Source organism: Phalacrocorax aristotelis, chromosome 4 (assembly GCF_949628215.1).
Source record: "Phalacrocorax aristotelis chromosome 4, bGulAri2.1, whole genome shotgun sequence".
NCBI lineage: Eukaryota > Metazoa > Chordata > Aves > Suliformes > Phalacrocoracidae > Phalacrocorax > Phalacrocorax aristotelis.
Window position 1 is genome coordinate 20073525 of NC_134279.1, and position 20252 is coordinate 20093776.

A 20252-nucleotide genomic window follows, 5' to 3' on the forward strand; every position below is an offset into this window, starting at 1 on the left:
GGGCTCAGTTTTGAGCCAGTCCAACTTCCTAACCTCCCCACCTTAAGAAAAAGAAACTAAAAAACAACAAAAAGAAAACCCTTTTTTTGCAATCCTGCTACACTTAGCTACTATTTACAAAAGGATTTTAGAGGTTCTTTTTGTTGTGCTTTGGGTGGGATTTTTAAATTAAAATAACTTTAAATTAAAGATCAGTAAGCCTTGATTCAATCTAAAAGAGGTTTGATAAAATGATAATTAAATTTATCTTTAAACAATTTAGTCCTGAGCTAGAGTGGCTTTTTAATGGAAAATAAATGGGAGCTCAAAAGATCAGGAGTTAAAAATGGAAGAGAAAGTCATCTTACGAGAAACACAAAGCACATAATTGACCTCTGACAGCTATTCAGTATTCAAAAAGATAGGGACTACCTTAATTTACTAAACACTTTAAAAGGGATACAAATTCTCAGGCTTCAGAGTTAAGCCGATTTCTAATGAATGGAACAAAGAAAAGAAACTTTCACTGTATATACCTGTCATTTCTTCATTGCCCATAAGGTAATTTATTGGGATTTTTCTCCAGGGCTAACCTCTGTTGGGAGCAGATTGCTGGGGCTGATTCTGGCTGGTAATTCAAGTTACACGTCTGCCATGCAGGTAACTGCAAAGTGAAGCAGATACGGTGCAGAAACAGAAAAGATGGGAAAAGAAAACAGAAATATTTTCCCCTTTGAGAAACTGGTTACAGCACCAGCATGTCTTTTAGGAAATCTTTGCACTCCTGCTGTCCTCCTAAGATGCCCTAGTTCAGAGACTAGAAAGAAGACACATCCCAAGTGACCCATTAGCAAAGAGAGGAGTTGGGAAGCACACACCGAAGAAAATAGGATCCCACAGGCCCTTTTATATTTTTTGTGTTTTGTGCAGAATTCACATCAAAGGGAGTTTTGCTTTAAAAATATATTTCTTTTTTCTATAAAACCTTCTTTGTGAGAATGCTAATATTCTGTCCATAGCAAGGAAACTTTATTTTTTTAAGCTTTGGCCAATGATCCAGTTTTTTCCAGCTCCTTTCCATTAAAGTTAGTCTTCCAAAGTCCTCAAGTGCACAAACAAGATGATAGATTGTAGTAAACTCTCTGCAGACTCTCATTTCACTGGAGTCACAAGCAATATATTCTTATCCATATATCTAGCACCAAAAGGCTCTCATATGGTAATTTTTACCTCCTTTACTTCCTTTTCTCCTCCTTTCTTTGTATTCATCTCAATGTATTTAAAAGAAGAGATGCACAGCTGTGTATATGCATTCATACTGGAGAGCTGAAAAGCATGTGTGCTACACCCACCAGAGAAAACCTGAGACTAGGGCTGGCTTAGGATATATTCAGGGTCGTCCATTTCATTAGGCACAGCAGCTGAGAAGAGCACTGGTCTGGAGAGGACCAGTCAGGCTGCTCTTGGCAGGATGCTTTGCTGGATCAAGTTTGCTGTTACCACCTTCTTTTTTTATTTCATTCCCTACCTGCCTTATGAAAAGCACCCACAGCTATCATGGACCCCTTGTAATTGGTTGAATAAGCACAGCTTCTAGTCTTTAATGTGATTCAGTTCATAGATTTTGATTTTCCTGTCAACTCAGAATTAATATTTTGGTAATACTTTCATGTACTGTCTTCCAGTGGTTCATACCCATTTATTTTTTCAAAAGCTGCTGAATGAAATTAAAATTCTAACAAATTTGGCTCCCTGGTACCTAAGTTGCTCTTGAAAACTTTAAGTTGTTACATTAAAAAAAAAATCACAGTTTATATGTGCAATCTTAACAACAACAAAAAAAGAGGTATTGAAGTTACAAATTTTGACGTTCATCCTGCTCGGAGAAGCAAGATTAAAACACAAATGGGCCTAAGGTCTATGTAAGCATTGCAATCAGAGCAGGCAACTCTCTGTAATTCAATCACAGCCATGGTGCAGAAAATTTCACCTCAATTAAGAATGGGAATATTGAAGAAAGTATTTTAATTTCCTAATACCTCGTGTAACACAGAAGCAACCCTGGGATGCAAATCTGAGACTGCATAATCTGGGAATTAGCTAAAGAGACAATGGCAGTAAAGATTCTTTAAATCAAAAAGCCAAGTGTTCAAACCACATAAAAACCGCTAAGGAAGTGCTACAAAAGATGAAGAGAACAAACTGCTGGCCATGTAATTATTCTCCCAGCAGGCTCATCAAACAATTCCCAGCATGCTCTCCTGCCTCTTTGGGGGATGTTTTGACTGAAGCTAACAAAATAATAGCTGCAGTCACCTCCTTTTACAGTTACTTGCGATACAAATTGGATACAGTGCCAAGTCCTTGAGGGAACTGATGGTTCTCATCAGCAGTATTTGACTGTCAGATGCAAACCACCTGGCAGACATACAAACCTTTTGAAGGCAATTGGAAAAAAACATCCTTTTTTTTTTTTCCTAGACTGAGAAATCCTCAGGGAGGAAGCATGCTGAAATATGCACTTTTGATATGTTTCTTTTTAAGAGGACAGGGATTTTTTTTAATCATTTTTGGTTATTTTAGGAAAAGGTATCAATGCTTTTGGAAACTTCGCAAGCAAATAATTCAGTTCACTCTTCCTTAGCATAGGCATCGTCTTTGTCCTCATTAGGAATAAGCAAGTTGAGCAAAACTAACTTCAGAAGCTGTTTCAAGGCATTTGTCCATTCGTTACATCTTTTAATCCTAGTCATAAATATTTATTGTTTTGAGAATTTGCTTCCAAAAATTGAACTACAACTCAAAGCTTAATTACCACAAGTCTTAAACATGAATATGATTCTCAGCTGTAACACACCTTGCTGAGACTTGAACTGTTAATATAAATGTTTCTTTCATCCTCTCCGTGGCAAATCCAGAAAGTAAGCGAGAGCCAGAGCTTCACAGTTAGTTAGGTCTTTCACACCCATTGGCCTCACAGCACAGTTTTCATAACTACAGACACGTTTTATGCCTGAGTAGCATATAACAATGGCAGCAATTTTAGCAACTCGCAGGTTTTAGCTGTAGAAAAAGCTGTAACATCTCCCAGAAAAATAACAGCATGATAAAGTTGCAAGGTGAGGTGTGATACCTCTGTGTCTTTTTGTACACTACCAGACATAAACATAAAGCAGTCTTCCGACTCCTTTAGGTCATAAGAAGTTGAAAAAAAATTCTCAGTTGCCCTCCTTGATGTACAGAAGTCTCAGTCTCCACTAATAATCAGCAGTACGAGTTCACACAGCTCTTAGTCAGATTTTTCTGGATTTGAATGAGGAACATCTTTGAAATCAGCTTTTACTATTGGACATGAGCTTCAGAGCACCTCACCTTCATTGTCCTAAATACAAGGCTACATGCCTATCTGTTAGTGGGAGAGGAGAAGGCACTGCCTAAAATATCTGAGTGAGATCATGGTGGTCAAGATCTAAAGTTGATTTGTTGTTACACAGTGAAGCTGCAAGGCTACAGTACGCATCCGTGCGACTTTAGGGTAGAGCTGGTATGAAATCCCATTTAGGTTTGGAGGCTTTAGCCCTAATGTATTATGAACATGTCTACTACTGGAGATTTCTGCTAGTCTTGGATAGGCGTCAAAATGCATTTCTCCCTTTCCCGCTACAGGCATGGAGCTGAAGCAGCACCTGTGGCATAAGTCAAAATGGTCCTGTAGAAATCAGTTACCTCTGAGAGAGAAAAAACACAATTCCTACTGTATGTGCTATCTATGTCTTGTCATCCTTTTGTCAGGGAGAAAAGTTATGAATCTCTTGGTGTTTCTGACCACAAATTCATGTCCTTTAAGGTGAAGACGGACCATTAGTCTCTCAATCTCCTGACTGTGCCTCACATGGGTCACAGCTCCTCATTACCAGTGCAGCAAGGCATGTAACTTGCAAGTTAGGAGTAAGGACAAAATACATCAGCCGGAATGAAAGCCCTGGGGTGTTCCTCCTGCTGCATCCCCCGACGGCCCACCCAGAACAGGCAATGAGCTCACACCTCTTCCAACCCAGGCAAGAGGCTCTGGCTGCCCCATTCTAGGTAGTCTGAGGTAGAGAGGGAGCTATGCTTCTAGAAATGCTTGTGAAAAGATTATGAAGTGGAAAATGTTATCTTAAAAACCTCTTTATATCACTGAATCCTTGTAAAGCAGAATATTTTAGTTTTCTTCATTTTTTTTCCTTGATTCTACATGGATTACAAGCTTAGGATGGCTGAAAAATCCAACTTGTCTTTGGAGAAAGCTGTTTTCACTGGTGACAATTTAAAATGTTAGACTTATTCAAAACATGACATTTGCATGCCTAAGTGGATAGATCAGTTTTACTGTGTGAGTTAGAAAGTCTGCTCTCATCTGTCATTGAGTTTATGGGAGTGTATGTTCTTGGAACAGGTTTCTCTCTTTTTTTTTTTTTTTTTTTACGGTCCTTACCCACAAACTTCACCATCTTAAGTTACAAAACCAATACTGTGCTGACATAGTTTACTGTGGTTTTTTTAGGGTAGTATGTTGGATAAGGGATGATTTGCTCCAGATTTCATTGTAAGAGCAAGTTAACAACAGGGTCACCCATAACATTCCTCCTTTACACTACTTCAAGAATTGCGAATATTTTTTCTATACTAACAAGCAAATAGAAATATGATCCCTAGCCTTTGCGAAGCTGAACTCCATGTGAGCTAACCGGCAATTTCCTGCATCTTCCAGAAAGATTCCTTATCTTCTTCAGTCCTTAAGAGATCTATTTCTCTTTTGTCTGGCCTGCCCCACCACCTTTTCCTGGTCACATTTGCAATGTTAGGGTTGGTTCTGTCTCTGCTGTCGCTTCTCATTCTGGATCTAACAGAGCCAGCCCTGGGACCAAATTAATTAACATGAGCATATGGCTGCAACCCTTCCCAGATCTCCTGCCTGCGGGAGAACAGGTCCTGCAGGACTCACCTGCATGTCACCTTCTAGCACAGCTGCACCACAGTCCCAGGCTTTTTGCTGTCCCCAGAAAAGGACATTTTTCTATTCTCACTTAAATCAGTAGAGCTGGGATTTGGCAGTTGCTGCTTCTGCTCAGTCCTCAGAAACTTGTGTCTGTAGGTATAAACATCATGGGTTCAGGCTGGACAATTTCTTCTGTCAGGATGGCCAGGAGCACAGGTTACAGTGATGATGAATGGTGCAAGAAGGCAAGTCCTCGCCGCCTTCCTTGCACTCACAGAAGCCCAGCCCTGCTCCATCTCTGCCTGCTGCAGCTGAAGGCAGAGCCAATCGCTCCATCTTTCCAGCCTTACAGTCATTCCCCTCAGGTCCCAAAGGCATTGACCTACTGTTTTATGTGAAAACTTCTAGTTTAAGATGTGGTCTGAGAAAAAAGAGCATTCCTTTTCTTTGGGGTATATATTTCCCCCTGCACATCTCATTACAGCCTGGTCTGTTTAAACATCAAAAGTGCTTGTGTAAATATATACAACGAGGCTAAGTGATTAGAATAATCTAATGCAAATTTCAAAGACTCTGAGCAGATCTGAGAAATCAACACTGTCATAAGTTTTATTTCCACAGCTGAATGGAAACAACATAACTAAAATACAGGTTGTACTTCAAAGAAAACCAGTGTTGACATTCTAATAAGTAAGAGGATTGCTCAAAGGTGGGGAGGGGAACATGGCAGGTGGGGGGGATACTCTTTCCCCAGTTGTAGATGTGGTCTGCAGCTTCCTCACAAGGGGAGGAGGAGGGGCAGGCGCTGATCGCTTCTCTCTGGTGACTACGACAGGACCCCAGGGAGCAGCAGGAAGATGTGCCAGGGGAGGTTTAAGGTGGATATTAGGGAAAGGTTCTTCCCCCAGAGGGTGGCGGAGCACTGGAACAGGCTCCCCAGGGAGGCATCACGGCACCAAGCCTGGCGATATTCAAGAAGCACTTGGACAACACCCTCAGAGACATGGTGTGAATTTGGGGTTGTTCTGTGCAGGGACAGGAGTTGGACTCAATCCTTGTGGGTCCCTTCCAGCTCAGGACATTCTATGATTTTATGGTTTGTTCATAAACACCTTAAAAATGTAATATAGTCTCCATGAGCAATGAGGCATGCTTTTCCATTAACTTTTGCCATATATGATTTTCACACATCCTCATTCATCCCCCGAGCCTGACTCCAGCTTCACAGGCAGTCCCTCCCGGGGCCATCACCTGGCCTCTCCCTACAGCACTGGCTGCAGCCACCGCAACCACTGAGGGCAAGAGCCATCTAAAGGTGTCCTGGCAAAGCAAAGCGCTCTTCCAGGCAGCACCCTGCCATCAGCCACCCATTTCCCAGAGGCAAGGATCCCTCTTCAGCAAAACAAAACCTAGCAGAAATGCAAAATATGGTGCACAGGTGACCTGGAGGCAAGAAAGGGCAGTGGTGGCTAAGGCTCTGCCAGATGCCGTGAATCTGAAGTGTTTGCGGTCTGTCTGTCCTGTCCCCTCGTGTCCCTGATGTGGCAGCATGCATCACCGCTGAAGGAGATGGTGGAGAAGGGAGTTAAGGTGTAGAGGCACCACACATCCCATCTGATGGGGACGTGAGGGAGCCTCGTTAAAACATACATTTCAGGGTCAAGCTTCCATGAGGCTGCACAACTTTGCCTGCCAGCTGCGAGCAGCAAGTTGAAAAAAATTTCCCGGGCTCTGGAGCCACCAAACAGAAGCAGCTGCCTTCCTGTGAGGGAAGCGTGGTACAGAGCAGATGTTACATCTGGTCCCTGAACTGGGGCTCAGTCTCCCACTTCCTTTCCCTCGGCATTATCCACTGAGACCCGGGGCAGCTCTAGAGCCCAAAGTGCTCATTGTCACCACTTCTCCCCAAAGTGCAGTGGGCACCTCATCAGGGAGCTGATGGAGAGGTCCACATCAAGGCTAGGAGTATGTCGTTTTTTAATTCTGAGGACAGGCATTTGCATGAGAAAAAAGGCACATTTTCAGATCAATAATAGGTGAACTGTTCAGAAATAAAAGCCTTTCCCTTAGAAACGCAAATCATTTGGACTGCTCTAACATCTTCAGGGCTCTAATCATCTTAGAGCACTGCCTTTTTGCTGTCTGCAAAGCAATTGTAGCTTCACCTGTGAAGGACAATTTCATTTCAAGTGACCTGGGGAAGCAATAAAAATGCAAAGACAAAGTGGAAAGAAATATTTATTTGAACACTCAGGGTACTATTTTTATTTGCATCATAGAGATCATCGACCAGTTCTGTATGGTCTTTCCACTCCCTAGAAATTGCAATGGTCTACTGTAGCAAATGCACAGAGTTTAAGGTCAATATTGAGTCATCAAACAGCTACAAGTACAATTTAAGCATTTGCAATTATAGGCAAAACAAGAAAAAAAGTAGTTCGTACTCCATCTGGAATTCTACTCACTCTGTACAGAGTGTTAATAAAATACAGATGCAGTGGTAATTAACATCAGAAGCTGTTCAGTGGCCTGTATGAATAGTATTTTGTTGGTCTTAGCCCAGTGCCCATTAGACAGACATCTACATTACAGCCAGAGCCTTTGTGTCATTGGCAAGGACCAAGGGCTTGTAATGCATTTTCTCACTGAATTCCCCTTTTGGATGTGGAGCTAATCACTTTTGGATACCGTGGGGTCCCTCCTCCCCAGCACTGCTCATGCTCATAACATCTGTGGTCCCTGAGGGTAGAACATCTATCTGCAGGGCTGCTGGGTAAATAATAAAATGTAGATATGTGTGGGCCAAACGAGAGTGCTGTGACTGATGTAAGTGCAGCAAGTAAAAAGTATCAGACTGTTTTATATGGAGATGGGTGGTACCTTTTCACCACCTGCCCATCCAGAATCAGTCCCATGTGCTGACTGCAAAGGCATTGCTGCAGACGAAAGACGCAGTGTGCCTGCAAAGCACTGTGCACGACATCCAGCATGGTCAGGGCCTCGCTAGCTAATGGAATTCTAATCAATTAGAAGAAAAAGATTTGTAAGCACAGCTCTCTTCTCTGCCATGCAACTACTTCCTAACCTGTCTGTGATTTTTTCTCCATGAGAAGCTGCTAAACTCAGAGCTTAATGCTGAGGCAACATCTCCCATACCACCCTCTCTGGTTTGTCCTGCTCTCCATAAACCAGACTTTACTTGCATTTGGCATGAGGGAGACATCAGTTTCCAGTCCACATTTTGCAGGATCACCCCTTTTGAGAGAGTCATTTGCTGCCAGCAGAGCGTGCCTCAGCCCTCTGCTCAGCCCAGCTTTCAAGCCTCATTGGATCCATATGCTTCAAATGATCAGGGTGATTTTTCTCCCAGTTCCTGCATGGGTATGACTTGTGGCTATCTCATCCACGCAACGATGACCATATGCTCCTGGGTACCAGCAGAAGCATGAGAGAAAAGATTATGATCTTCAGAGAACTGTGTCTGTCATTAGCACAGCTGCCACCGTAACAGTACAGGGCTGGTGAGCTTCAAGTTTTTCTGTTAAGACTTTCTTTTCTATGACATGACCTTTTACGCTTAGATTTGTCATGCACCTCACAGGTTGGCAATCATACCCTGAGTCATTAAATCCCCCAGTCCTATCTCAAATAATATGCTTTGTAGAAAAAAATTCTTTAAGGCATTTCCATGAAAATACAAGTAAATTTGTTTTTTAAGGCTGTAAGGATCTGGAAATATGTGTTCGTTCGCTAAGATGGTTTGAAAAGAGTACAAGGCTTAGCAAGTGAAGATAAAACAGGTCTGATTTATTCAGTAATACAGTAGAAAGGCTGTACAGGAAAAATGCAAATAATCATTTTAGATATGTTTATGCACATTAACTCTCTAAGTGATTATACAGTCTCTAACATCTAGATTTTCACATGGGTTTTGTAATGCTTCAAGGGAATATAGCTCAAATAGACAAGTATAAGTTTCCTTTCTCTCATTTCAGTAACAGCAAACGTTTTTTGGTTTTTTTTGCTTTCAGAAGCTGCCTCTTCTGTCAGTTGTACTTACATTTTTGTCTGCTTTTATGCTGATAAAATTCCACTGACGTCAGCTATAGCAAACTTCATGCTTGATAAACGTGTGAGCAAGATGAGAATCAGGGTCATACTAAACAAACAAATGTCAATCATCAAGGAATAAGTGGGGGTTTTAGCCTGTTCAGGGGAAGGTAAGTGGAAGGGCCTTTGTATAACTCTTCCTCCGTGCTCAAAGGTAATATGTGGATGGCTCTAGCTAAATAAAAGCTTATTTCTTGCCTTCTTTTTTCCTTGTGTGCTCTCAGAGGAAATGGTTTGAAAAGGCTAAAGCCACTGACATTTTGGTGTTGTAAAAGAGTGAGAACGTAAGCTAGAAATAAATGGAAATGGTCCCCTAAGTATATGATCCATTAAGTTGTTTTGCTACGCTGAGGAATGAATCATAGAGTATTTTGTTAATGTCAATACACCATGGGGGTGAAAGCAAGATAATGATCTTTCAGTGCAACAGGCCAAGCCCTGTCAGTAAGCATGTAGGTTTAAATCCAGAATACCTCCAGTTTAGATAAAGGAGCCACCCTGAATTCACACCAATGCAGCTGAGGACTAACCCAGGGCCTGTAACCCCAGTTGGGATGTTTCTGGGCCGGTGTGCCCAATGCCCTGTGCCCGGTGTGGCAGCTCACTGGCCTGTGTGCAGAGAGCTTCAGCCAGATGCATTGATGCAGGAGATCACAGACGACTCCTGTGCACTCCCAAGTGAGGGATACCTTGTTTGGCTCTAGGGTTTACTGTCATTTTCTGAGTGACTTTTGTTTTATCCTGACTGCACAGAGTTGCTTACCCTTTCAAGAAAATAAGATAGCCATTCAGTGGAGAAAAGGAATTGCATTACTATTCTGCAAATGGCATTTATAAAATTCAGTCATTAACACTGCCCACAGCTCTAGCACCGAAGGGTGGTGTTTCACTCTGTCCTGGCAGAACAGATGGATTACCAGTTTTTACCAGTATGTACCTTGATGTGCTGCTGCCTTTTTCCTGCAACTACTGACTACCTTGACACTGTAGTTGCATTGCTCAACAGTTTCTGCTCACTCTGCCAGGCGCTTAGCTATTCAGTTGGTGTTCCAGCATATGTTCTTCTGCTTTGCCTACAGACCTGAAGGGCAGGAAAAAGACCTCCCAGGCTTGGCCTGAGATGGATCTGAACTGGTGTTTTCAGAGGTCCTCAGTTGCAGCAGGTTTTATTTTCAAACTCAACAAAAAGGATGAAATAAAGAAAAATAACTCTCTGGGGTTTTTCTTTACATTGCATACCTGAAACCTGAATAAAAGGGAAACAGGCATTAAAAAAGTGCCAGCTTCAGGAAATTGTTGGCACTGACAGAACGTGGCTGATCAATGGTGTTTTGTTGCTACAAGGGGAGCTTTAACTGAAGCTGTTTCCCCTCAGTCTGCTGCCAGGGGTCTCTGAGGGGCTCAGGAAGGAAGGGAAAGGAGCCTGGAGGAATTCCTTTGTGGAAATGACTACAGACCACAAGAAACCTTTCAGCCATGAACACTTTTTGCAGCCAAAAGCTTAGTAAACATTAAAAGCAGGCAGTATGTTGTTGAAAAGAAAGGCAACTCAAACCTCAAATACCCTTTTCATAGTATTCTGTCTTCAGGTTTTGTGAAATGGCAGGGGAGATGAAACACATCTGGAGACAGTTAGGTACCTCTCCATCTTTCCCTCTGCGTTTGGCATACTGGGATCTAAAAAGTAGTATAATTATGAAGCTCTGGAGTAAGGGCTCTCTCCCCATTGTCAGTTCAACAAAAAATAAGACCTCAGCAGGGGTTTTGCCCTAGTGAGGAGTCTTACCCAAGCACAGCAAGAAGTTTGTTTATGAAGGTTAGCGTGCCTCGACCTGGGATTTCCCAGATGACCCCCACGCTAGAGATGCAGCATGTCTGATGACTGCAAATACTGGCATGTGCAATGCACTCCTGGAGGACAAACATTTAGGTCCTATGCAGAGAGACCGACACTCCCAGGGCACACCAAACTTGCTCTCCTCTTCCCCTGGGACCAAGCAATGCATGTGCAGCAAGTACGGGCCTTGCTTGGGCTTTTTTAGAGGTTTCATCCTCTGCTCTGAATAAATCATGAAGCCACAGTGTCAGACTTGCAACATCAGGGCAGATGTTGAGGGATGATGTTGGCCCTACTGCACACAACACTGCTTTAGGGCACCCTGGACCTGTGACCCAGGACTGTGCCAGCTCGTACAGACATACCCAAAGGAGCTTCAACCCACCTGGCTCAGGTGCTGCATGCTGCTGCGGCACCTTGGGCTCAGGGAGCTGGGGGCTCATCCGCTGGCTTTGGGCTGCCTTGTTTACCATTTCATTAGGTTTACTTACACAAGCTAAACCCACACATGTGAACCATGCAGCTGACGTACTCCAGTTAGTGCCTCTCAGGCAGTAAAGGACTTATGCTGAAGTTAGCAGGCCTGCTGGTGTGACCAACAATCACATTTAGTACAGGATAGAGTCAGGACCCCCATCATTTCGCAGACTTAAAGTAACTCTGTCTTTCCAGTCCTATCACACACTTTTTGAAGCAATGATTTTTAAATTTTTTTTTCTGGAAATAAAACAGCTGCTTTTAAAAAATAAGCAGAGCCCTTGGGTGCTGCATCTTTTTAACCTGATGATAGTGTGGCTAGAAATCATCTCTCGATATGATAACTTCTGCCTTACCTTTAAAGTAACGCATTTGCCTGATGAATCAAATATAAAAATACAATTTAAACTGGCTACGTTTGGTCTTCTGAAATTCTCTACATCTTTAGACTGTTACTCTTCTCCCCTAAGCTACAATAAAGTTTTAGTTAATAACCTTCTCCTTCACCTTACCGTATGGTCCCATCAAGACTCCTTTCCTTCAAAAGAAACTGATCTCATTTTTTGGCTGCTAGGGGGTGAGGAGAAGGAAAAACTGACTTTGGAGAGGAAGCAGTACCGCTTTCGTGTTTTGCTTTTCTTTCTGTGTGTATAAAATTTAGACAATGAGTAAACTTTTCCCATCTGTGACTGTGCAGAAGTGGGTTACATTGCCTAGAGCAATAGCAATAACTCACTTGACACTTTTATAGAACTCTCTGCTTTATTAGTTTTATGTTGATAACTTTACAGTTACTTTCCAGGCGTATAAAAAGTAGGTAATTGAAATCACAAGGGTAGCTTCATACCTGAGTTATTGTGTAATTGTCTGGATGCATCTGAAACCAGATTAATATTATGTTAGCTCTTCCAGCTGGCCAGTGGTATAGTTTATGTATCACATAACTGACCGTTTTCTGTGTAAATTGGATAAGTGACAGAAGGACCTCTTTTCCTGACAGTGCAAGTTCTGTAATACTTGGGAGCACAAATTTAAGATCATCTGGTCAGAAGCTACTCTTCTACTGATAAAGAAGCAATGGGAAAAACCTGGAATCCTAATTTTTGGAGTAGTGGCATTGGTAAAAGCAGAAAATTCTACAAATCTGCTGGATCTTCAAAGTGTTAAAGAAATCAGGTTTATTTATATCAAAAGGTAGTGCTTTCATGGCTTACAGGCACAGATGGAGAAACAGCTTTCACCATTTCAGCCATGATGAAACCTTTCACGGTGGCTAACAGAATGCAAGAGTGAAATTAAAGACTTCTCTTTCCTTGGCAGAAATAAGAATGAAGACCAAGGATTTCTGGTGCAGCCAGATCTCAGGATTAATCTGAACTGACTAAGGATGCCAGGCAATCCCAATACCTCAAAATATATCACAGCATACAATAGACCTGGCAATTCCTTCTCCTGGCACTTCTACTTAATCCTCCACATCTTCAAAAGGAATTCCTTCAGTCAAGAGTGTGCCTGTAACAGCAAACAGTTCAGCCAGGGTGCCATAAATTTCCAATTAAGGTGGCAATAGAGGTCTCAGCATGTGAAAGCTGAGTTTGGAAAAATGTGTTTTCCAGTTGGGCCCTTAGAAGCAACGTAAGGTATTTTGTTGTTCACGTAGTAACAACGGGAAGTAGATAGTTAATATCTCAGCACTTTTCTAACTTTGGTGCCCCTGTAGTTGGCACTGGTGAGGCCACACCTCGAGTACTATGTGCAGTTTTGGGCCCCTCACTACTAGAAGGACATCGAGGTGCTGGAGCGTGTCCAGAGAAGGGCAACGAAGCTGGTGAAGGGTCTAGAGAACAAATCTTATGAGGAGCAGCTGAGGGAGCTGGGGTTGTTTAGCCTGGAGAAGAGGAGGCTGAGGGCAGACCTTATCAGTCTCTACAACTCCCTGGAAGGAGGTTGTAGCGAGGCGGGGGTCGGTCTCTTCTCCCTAGTAACAAGCGATAGGACGAGAGGAAATGGCCTCAAGCTGCACCAGGGGAAGTTTAGGTGGATATTAGGAAAAGCTTCTTCACCGAAAGGGTTGTCAGGCATTGGAACAGGTGGCCCAGGGAGGAGGTTGAGTTTCCATCCCTGGAGGTATTTAAAAGAAGGGTAGATGTGTGCTTGAGGATATGGTTTAGTGGTGGACTTGGCAGTGATAGGTTAGCAGTTGGACTCAAAGGTCTTAAGGTTCTTTTCCAACCTTAACGATTCTATGGTTCTATGATTTTCACAACTCCCTTAATTTAAGTGATGGGCAATTATTGTCTGTTTATTTCCTACGCTAAACACAGAGGCAATCTGACCTGAGTCTTAAGTGAGGAGTTTTCTTAAACCACGGTCACTAATTCTACATTTATATACATTCATTAATTTTTAGTCTCAGAAGGTGGAAAGTCCTGTCATTAGCAGAAAACCAAAGCACACAAACAGCTTTTTGTGCTGGTCGTTCTGTTTGGCTTCAAAGAGAAACGTTGTGTGCTGTTAGCTTCGGGCTGCAGGGTTCTGCAGAGGCATTGCTCGAGGGAGTGTGGGCTCTGCAAGCAGCTGGAGCTGGTGCTCTTTGCCTTGGTCCTTGATTAGACTCGATTCTTTAGGCAGTAGTGGCTCCCTGGAAACCAGTGCCTGGTGCTGGGCTGAGATTCCTGAGACAAGTATTGCCTTCTGCTGTTCCCAGCTGCCAGCTCTGGGTAAATACAAGTGAGTTGTACTTGGCCTCTCTGTCACTTACATTACTGCGAAAGCAACTTACAAGATTTCAAATATTTGATCCGTCATACTGAATGATCAATATTAGTGCCAGAAGGAACACTAACATTGGAAAAAAGGGCAAGGTGAAGGTGCGGGCCCTGCTGCAGTTTAGAGAGGTGTGTCTGAGCCCAGCTGGGAGCAAGCAGGCAACCCCCACCAGGACCTGCAGGCTCAGGCAAAGGAGGAGGTTGTCCAGAAACCACATTTGTCCAGGCTATATTCACAGGCTATGTTTCATTGTCACCCAGCTCCTCCTAACACAGTCATGGCTTACTGGGTGCTAGACATCAGCTCCTGCAGTTCAGTTGAACCTGCCAGTGGGCAGCAGTAGGTAGGAATCAGTAGGAAGGAAGAGTGCAGAGAGTGAGATGAGCAAAGGACCACAGCTCACCGAGTGCTGTACAGGTCCAGGAAAACCTGCCTTTTGTTCTTTTGTTGTGTCTTGGAAAACATCCCTCAGGTTTATTAATAACATGGTTTGACATTACTCCATGTATTAGAGCAAAATGCAGACACTACATTTAGTCCAGTAGAGAACATGACAGATCATTTGGCTTTTGTTCTCACCTTAGGATATTTAACCAAAGGACCTGAGCTGAGTCAGATCACTGCCTGGGCTGAACACTACTTCTCTGTCAGCTCCAGCTACATCTGTCACCCCAGGGCACGCTCTCCTGCTGGGCTGCATCTTATGAGACCAGCAATGGAGCAAGTGAAAAGACCTCTTAGCTTTCTCTTTGAAGTTGGAAGCAAGTTGATTATCTGAGACCCGAACATCGCCAAGAGGACAAAGACTTTCAGATATGTTTAAATGGCACCCTAGGGGTGTGGCTCATTTTTGCTGTTAATAATCTGATACAGCTATAATATTTTTTAAAACACCCAAAGACAAATTACAACATATAAAAGACCATGAGATTATATTTTAGTTTTCTAGAAGCTGAGATAGTTATATTAATATATTATGAAGGCGTTGTAACAAGAGTGCTAGTATTTTAATGATAAAACATCCAGGGTCAGTAGAAAATATATATCATCATCTGCAAATTCATTTTAGATGTAATAAAATAGCATAGCATAGGCGATCTCTCACATTTTAAATAGGATAAATGTTATTTATACTTTATGCTGCAACATTTTATCTTTTGACACAGCAGGAAGGTGCAGCAGGACTCAGTACTTCATCACGCAGCATCTACAGATGCGCAGAGGGGCCACGGCAACTCATCTGACAGCAACAGGCAAAGGCTGAGGTAATTGCTGGGCTCGCTGATGCTGGAGGTGGGCTGCAGAGAGAGGCCGTGCTCACCTGTCCTGTCAGGGAGAGGCCAACTGGGCCCTGCTGAAGGGGTGCAGCTGGGGAGGAAGGTTATAAACAGAGGAGGAGGCAGGCAGGGAGGGAGCTGTGAGCTTCTATGGTGCAGGGGAATATTGGCTGGCATCCTGTTCTGGAGTCATTTTGCCTGTGGGTGAGTGACAGTTTAGCTTCCTCTACAAGGGAAGTGTGATAGTCAGGTGCAGCTGGTGGCAAGGAGAGGAGATGGTTCACAGGCCTGGAGAGGAGGAGGAAAGCTTGTGGTGGTAAGTGGTTTCCCTTGTGAGTGAGCTCTGGTGCTTTCAAGGATGGCTATGCAGGGCCGTGGGAAAGTGCTGTGTCTGTGTTCTTGCGTCCTGTAGCTGAGCTTGGCGCAGGGTTTGAGCATCCTGCGGTGCATCGTCCCTGACAGAGCCCAGGGAATGGAAGGTGTACACTTGCAGTCCAGTACCAGCAGTATGCTGGGCACAGGTCCACCTTCAGTTGACTAAAACTTACTGACTTAAACCAAGGTCAGAAATTTTGCTTCCTGGAAAGGCTTAAGCTGTTAATTTGCTGATGGCTTTGTGCAGCGTTGGATAAAAGAAGAGTAGTGTTCGTCTGAAGGTGGGGTAAACCTAGGTGGTATCTGCTGCGTTTTATGTTGGCACTATCTGCTTGGAAATTATTCCTGGTGGTAGGTCAGAGGAGTGTGCTCGCGCACTATTAGCATGTGAATGTTATGGTGGGATATTTGTAATACATGTACTGTCAAGAAAGTGGCGATAATATGCGAGGAATGCAATTTATCATCTAACTTCTAAATTATTCGTAATGTTCCAAATCTGGTCACAGTGGTTGTGCGTACTAAGTGCCTAGTAAGAAACTGTATGGTGCTCCCTTGGAACTGTTAATGCTTTGGCAAACAAAAACCCCTGCGGGTAAGCTCCGCACAATGCTTTCTTGGCCTGCACTTCCAGACTTAAGAGGAGGGTGCAGAACAAGCCAATTGTGAGCATATGGTATCGTCTTTGCATCCCGCTCTTCCAAAGCGCTTGGTACAGCTTTGTTGTTCAGCTGTTGATAGGGTAACACCTTTATTTATCTTTCTGTTGCTGTTTCTTTTTCTCACTTAAATCCATGTTCAATAGATCTTTTTTTTTTTTTCCTAGTAAGGAAAAAACCAGTAATAACGACTTCTGTATAATCTTGTGGACACACTCTGTTATCCCTGAGGAACAAGTAGAGTGAAAATACCTTCTTCATGGCATTCAGCTTTGTAGTTGTAATTTTTTCCAGCTAGCATGCATTTAAAGAGAAGTATAGGCTGCAGCACTTGGGTTTCTGCAGGATTCCAAAGTAATCTAGGGAAAGGTCACATTTCAGTTGTTACCACCTTGAACTGGCAGGAGAGTGCACAACACGCCGAATTGATGCTGACACGAGGGCTGAGGTCCTTGCACATCTCTCCTGCTGGTGGGAAAAATCTCAAAGGGGCTCATCCTTGTCTCTGCCATCAAAATAAGGTGCTGAATCTAAATCAGACTAGAGGCAGCCCAAGGGTTTACGTGCCTGACTAGCAGTGATTCCCTTTCAAAAGAAACAACCCCTTTCTCAATTCCAAAAATAACAGTAGGAAGAGCAATGGGCAACCATAGCAGTACAATACTTGTATTACCTGCTAAAGAAATTGCGGGTCTCTGGCATTCTCACTCTCATACAAAATTAAAAAAGAAATTACTTAGTAGTTTTGTAATGTGAAAGTCTACAACAGATGTCATGTAACATCATGATGAAGTAAAAATATTACTTAGGCCCTGTAGGCACTCAGTACTTCTCATTTCAGAAGGAGACAGAAGTGAATTTCCAAACTTAACCATGATTGGGGAACACTGTGGAAGAATCACTGGCTTCAGAAATAGGGTTAAAAAGAATGCAGCAAACATTTAGTGTACTTCAGTGTTAGAAAATAGTAGGACTAGGGATAGCTACAAAAGGTTTTCTCATGCTTTGCAGTTGCTTCTGTTTTCAAAGACATTGTGCAGTGCGTAAAAATGGGATGGCTGTAAACAGCAAAACTGCATGCTTAGTAGTAGTAGCTTAATTTGCTGAGAGAATGAAATGTGATTCCCCCCACCCCATATTGCATGAGGATCTAATCAAGTAAATAGTTGCAGAAGACAAAGTACAGGCTTGTGAGCTTACTGCTTGTTTAGCAAAGGGAAACCAGTGCCTTTTCCATGGAATGATCCTCGCATCTGCGACTTTCTCTTGCTGACTCTTTCTTGTCTATCCTGGCTATGGATGCTAAAAACTAGGCCCTTCTTCAAATGTCACACGTGTGGTAGCTAATTACAGTACACATAATCGTAATAAAGAAGTGTCCTGAGTTAGAATATACATTTAGAGTTTCACGGGTAGGAGATGGAAGGTCCAAGCTGCAAAGGGCTGTTGCCAGCTGGATGGCTCATACTGTGATTTTCGTCAATTACAGTGTTTTCTATTTATGTACCTACAATGCAGAGATGCTGAAGGCAATTAGGACACAGACAGATTTTATCTTTTAGCAAATATTTATGGACTACATGCAGACTTTCAGGAGATGAGTAATTAACTTTCTACATCTTGTTATATGTATTTTGTAGAATCTTATCTTTTCCTGCTTTAAACAGCTTCCTCCTTCAGTCTTGAAAGCACTTGTTGAAATGTAGAACAAATATTTTTATGCTAATAACACATTAACCTCATGTTAAGCTTTGCTCCATCTCCCTCACTTCAGTTTATGGTTTGTTCCAACCTCGTGTTTTGTTTCATAACACTTCTTGATATTTTAAGATGAACTGTAGATACTAAAGATTATTAAATTGCTCCCACTTGGAAAAATGGGAGCTTTGCCATTGGTTCCTCTGGAAATAGGATCAGGACCTGGATAGATGCATGTCATGTCTTGTAAGACACGCTAATATACTTTCTGCCTGAAAAAATAGGACTCTAAGTACTCCTGAAGCTTGTCCTCTAGTTCTCTGCGACATGCATGCTACTACTTGATCAACTGGAAATTGAAGCTGTTCAGTACATTACAATGATCTTCACATTAATTTGCTGGAAACAAAACCAGCAACCCTGCCACAGGATTGACCAAAGGACTCCCAGTCGCAGGTGCTAAATCACACCTGAGTATAAATGAAAACACATTAAATCCATATAAGCACCCAATGAATTCATCATGAGCTGGTGCTGTCACCGTAACAAACTAATGCCAGACAACAGCTTACAGAAGTGGCAAGAGCTCTTGTTTTTTAGGGCCTACAAGCACAATAAATATTACTGTGATTTTGATTCAGATTCTACTTAAGTTTTGTTTAAACAGTCATCACAAAGGTGGAAAAACCTAAAGTAAGGGTAAGACTTTGTCAAGATCTTGGTTTTCTCGAGTACTATATGTAACTCTCAAGTATTCCTGATTACATGTTAAAATTATCCTTCTCTCAGCTCAGAATTTCCTTTAATCAGAGACAGGATTTTCAAATGAAAAGTCAACGTCCTGTACAATCTCTGGATTTCAGTTATCTGACTCTTGCCCCACCAGGAAGAGCACTCTGCAGTACTGCGGTCTGAAAAACATGGAGTTATGCATGGGGTTTTTGGTGAGCCCAGGCGCTAAGTCCTGGACTCCAGTGGCTTGAAAAATAACCTCTTTGACAGAAGCAGCTCAGCAGTCACCTGAAAGTACTTGGTGGATTGTGGCAGTGTCTGAACTAGCTTGAGATCCTGGGAGTTGCAAAATGTGTGTCATCAGTACCACCGCATCCTCACCTTCAGATTTAGCAACAGCTAAATCAGCTGCTGAATTCAGAAGAATAAGTAAACAGAGCACTAATTTTCATTTTAGGTGTAGAGATGACATACTGCCCTGTCAGTGCCCTACTGACATTCCTCCAAGACTTCAAAGCAGACTAATAGCAATGACGAAAAATGGAGTTGACAAGATTGGAAGTTTGCCCCAGACCTGTTTTTCAATAAAGCTAGGACATGTGGATGTGTTTGTTGTCTGTTCCATCCTTTTCCTGCTGTTTATGTTAAGACAACCAAAATGCTGTACTTTCTACAAAAGCAAGCTCTGAGGACCCATCTCCAACAGACCACATGCTTTTAACTTCACTAAATAAGCAGAGAAGGATGAAAGTGCAACCCGTAGCATCATATCCTGCCTGTCCTGTCACAAATTGACCAAATCCATGAGTAGAAAACATGGTCGTGTTTGTCTGTTCTAGCTTGAACCCACCGGATTACTTTAAAGCAGCTTAACCTTGCTTGTTTTGACCCCTGGAAGGCCAGCCACCGCAGGTCTAATACCTGGGCCCTATTTCCAGCCAGGTTCATAGCACAGGCATTTTCAGTGGTATGAACAGCAGTACAAAGAAGCAGCGAATAATTGCCTCTATCCCTTGAGTGGTGACGTTGTTAAAGTACAGCAGGTATCCTGAGCATCTGTTGTAGGCAGCGCTGTGGCCTTCTCTTACAACAGTGTCATAGGAACACACATTAGCTCTGGAGGACTGATCTTACAAGGATCAGCGCAAGGACATTTCAATGAGAAAATAAATAATTCTTTACTCTGATTATGATGATTAATTCTGTTACGTCAGCAGCCTTTGGCACGGCCAGTGACAGCAGCAGATTTCATATTGGAAAAACCTAACGTAAGAGCCAAGAACCTTAAAAGGGAATTTTGTGTTATTAATAACACTAATAAATGACATATAAGCAGCTATAGTTTCATGTGTATGCAG

At 42.6% G+C, this 20252-nt stretch overlaps 1 long non-coding RNA gene across 1 annotated transcript in view; it reads left to right on the top strand.

The window, feature by feature from the left end:
* Nucleotides 1-19430, top strand: part of LOC142056164 (uncharacterized) — a 51331-nt gene extending 31901 nt beyond the window's left edge. Inside the window, exon 3 of the long non-coding RNA XR_012660247.1 lies at nt 566-19430. This is a non-coding gene — a long non-coding RNA (uncharacterized LOC142056164). The remainder of the gene's footprint in view (nt 1-565) is intronic.
* The last annotated feature ends 822 nt before the right edge of the window (nt 19431-20252 follow it).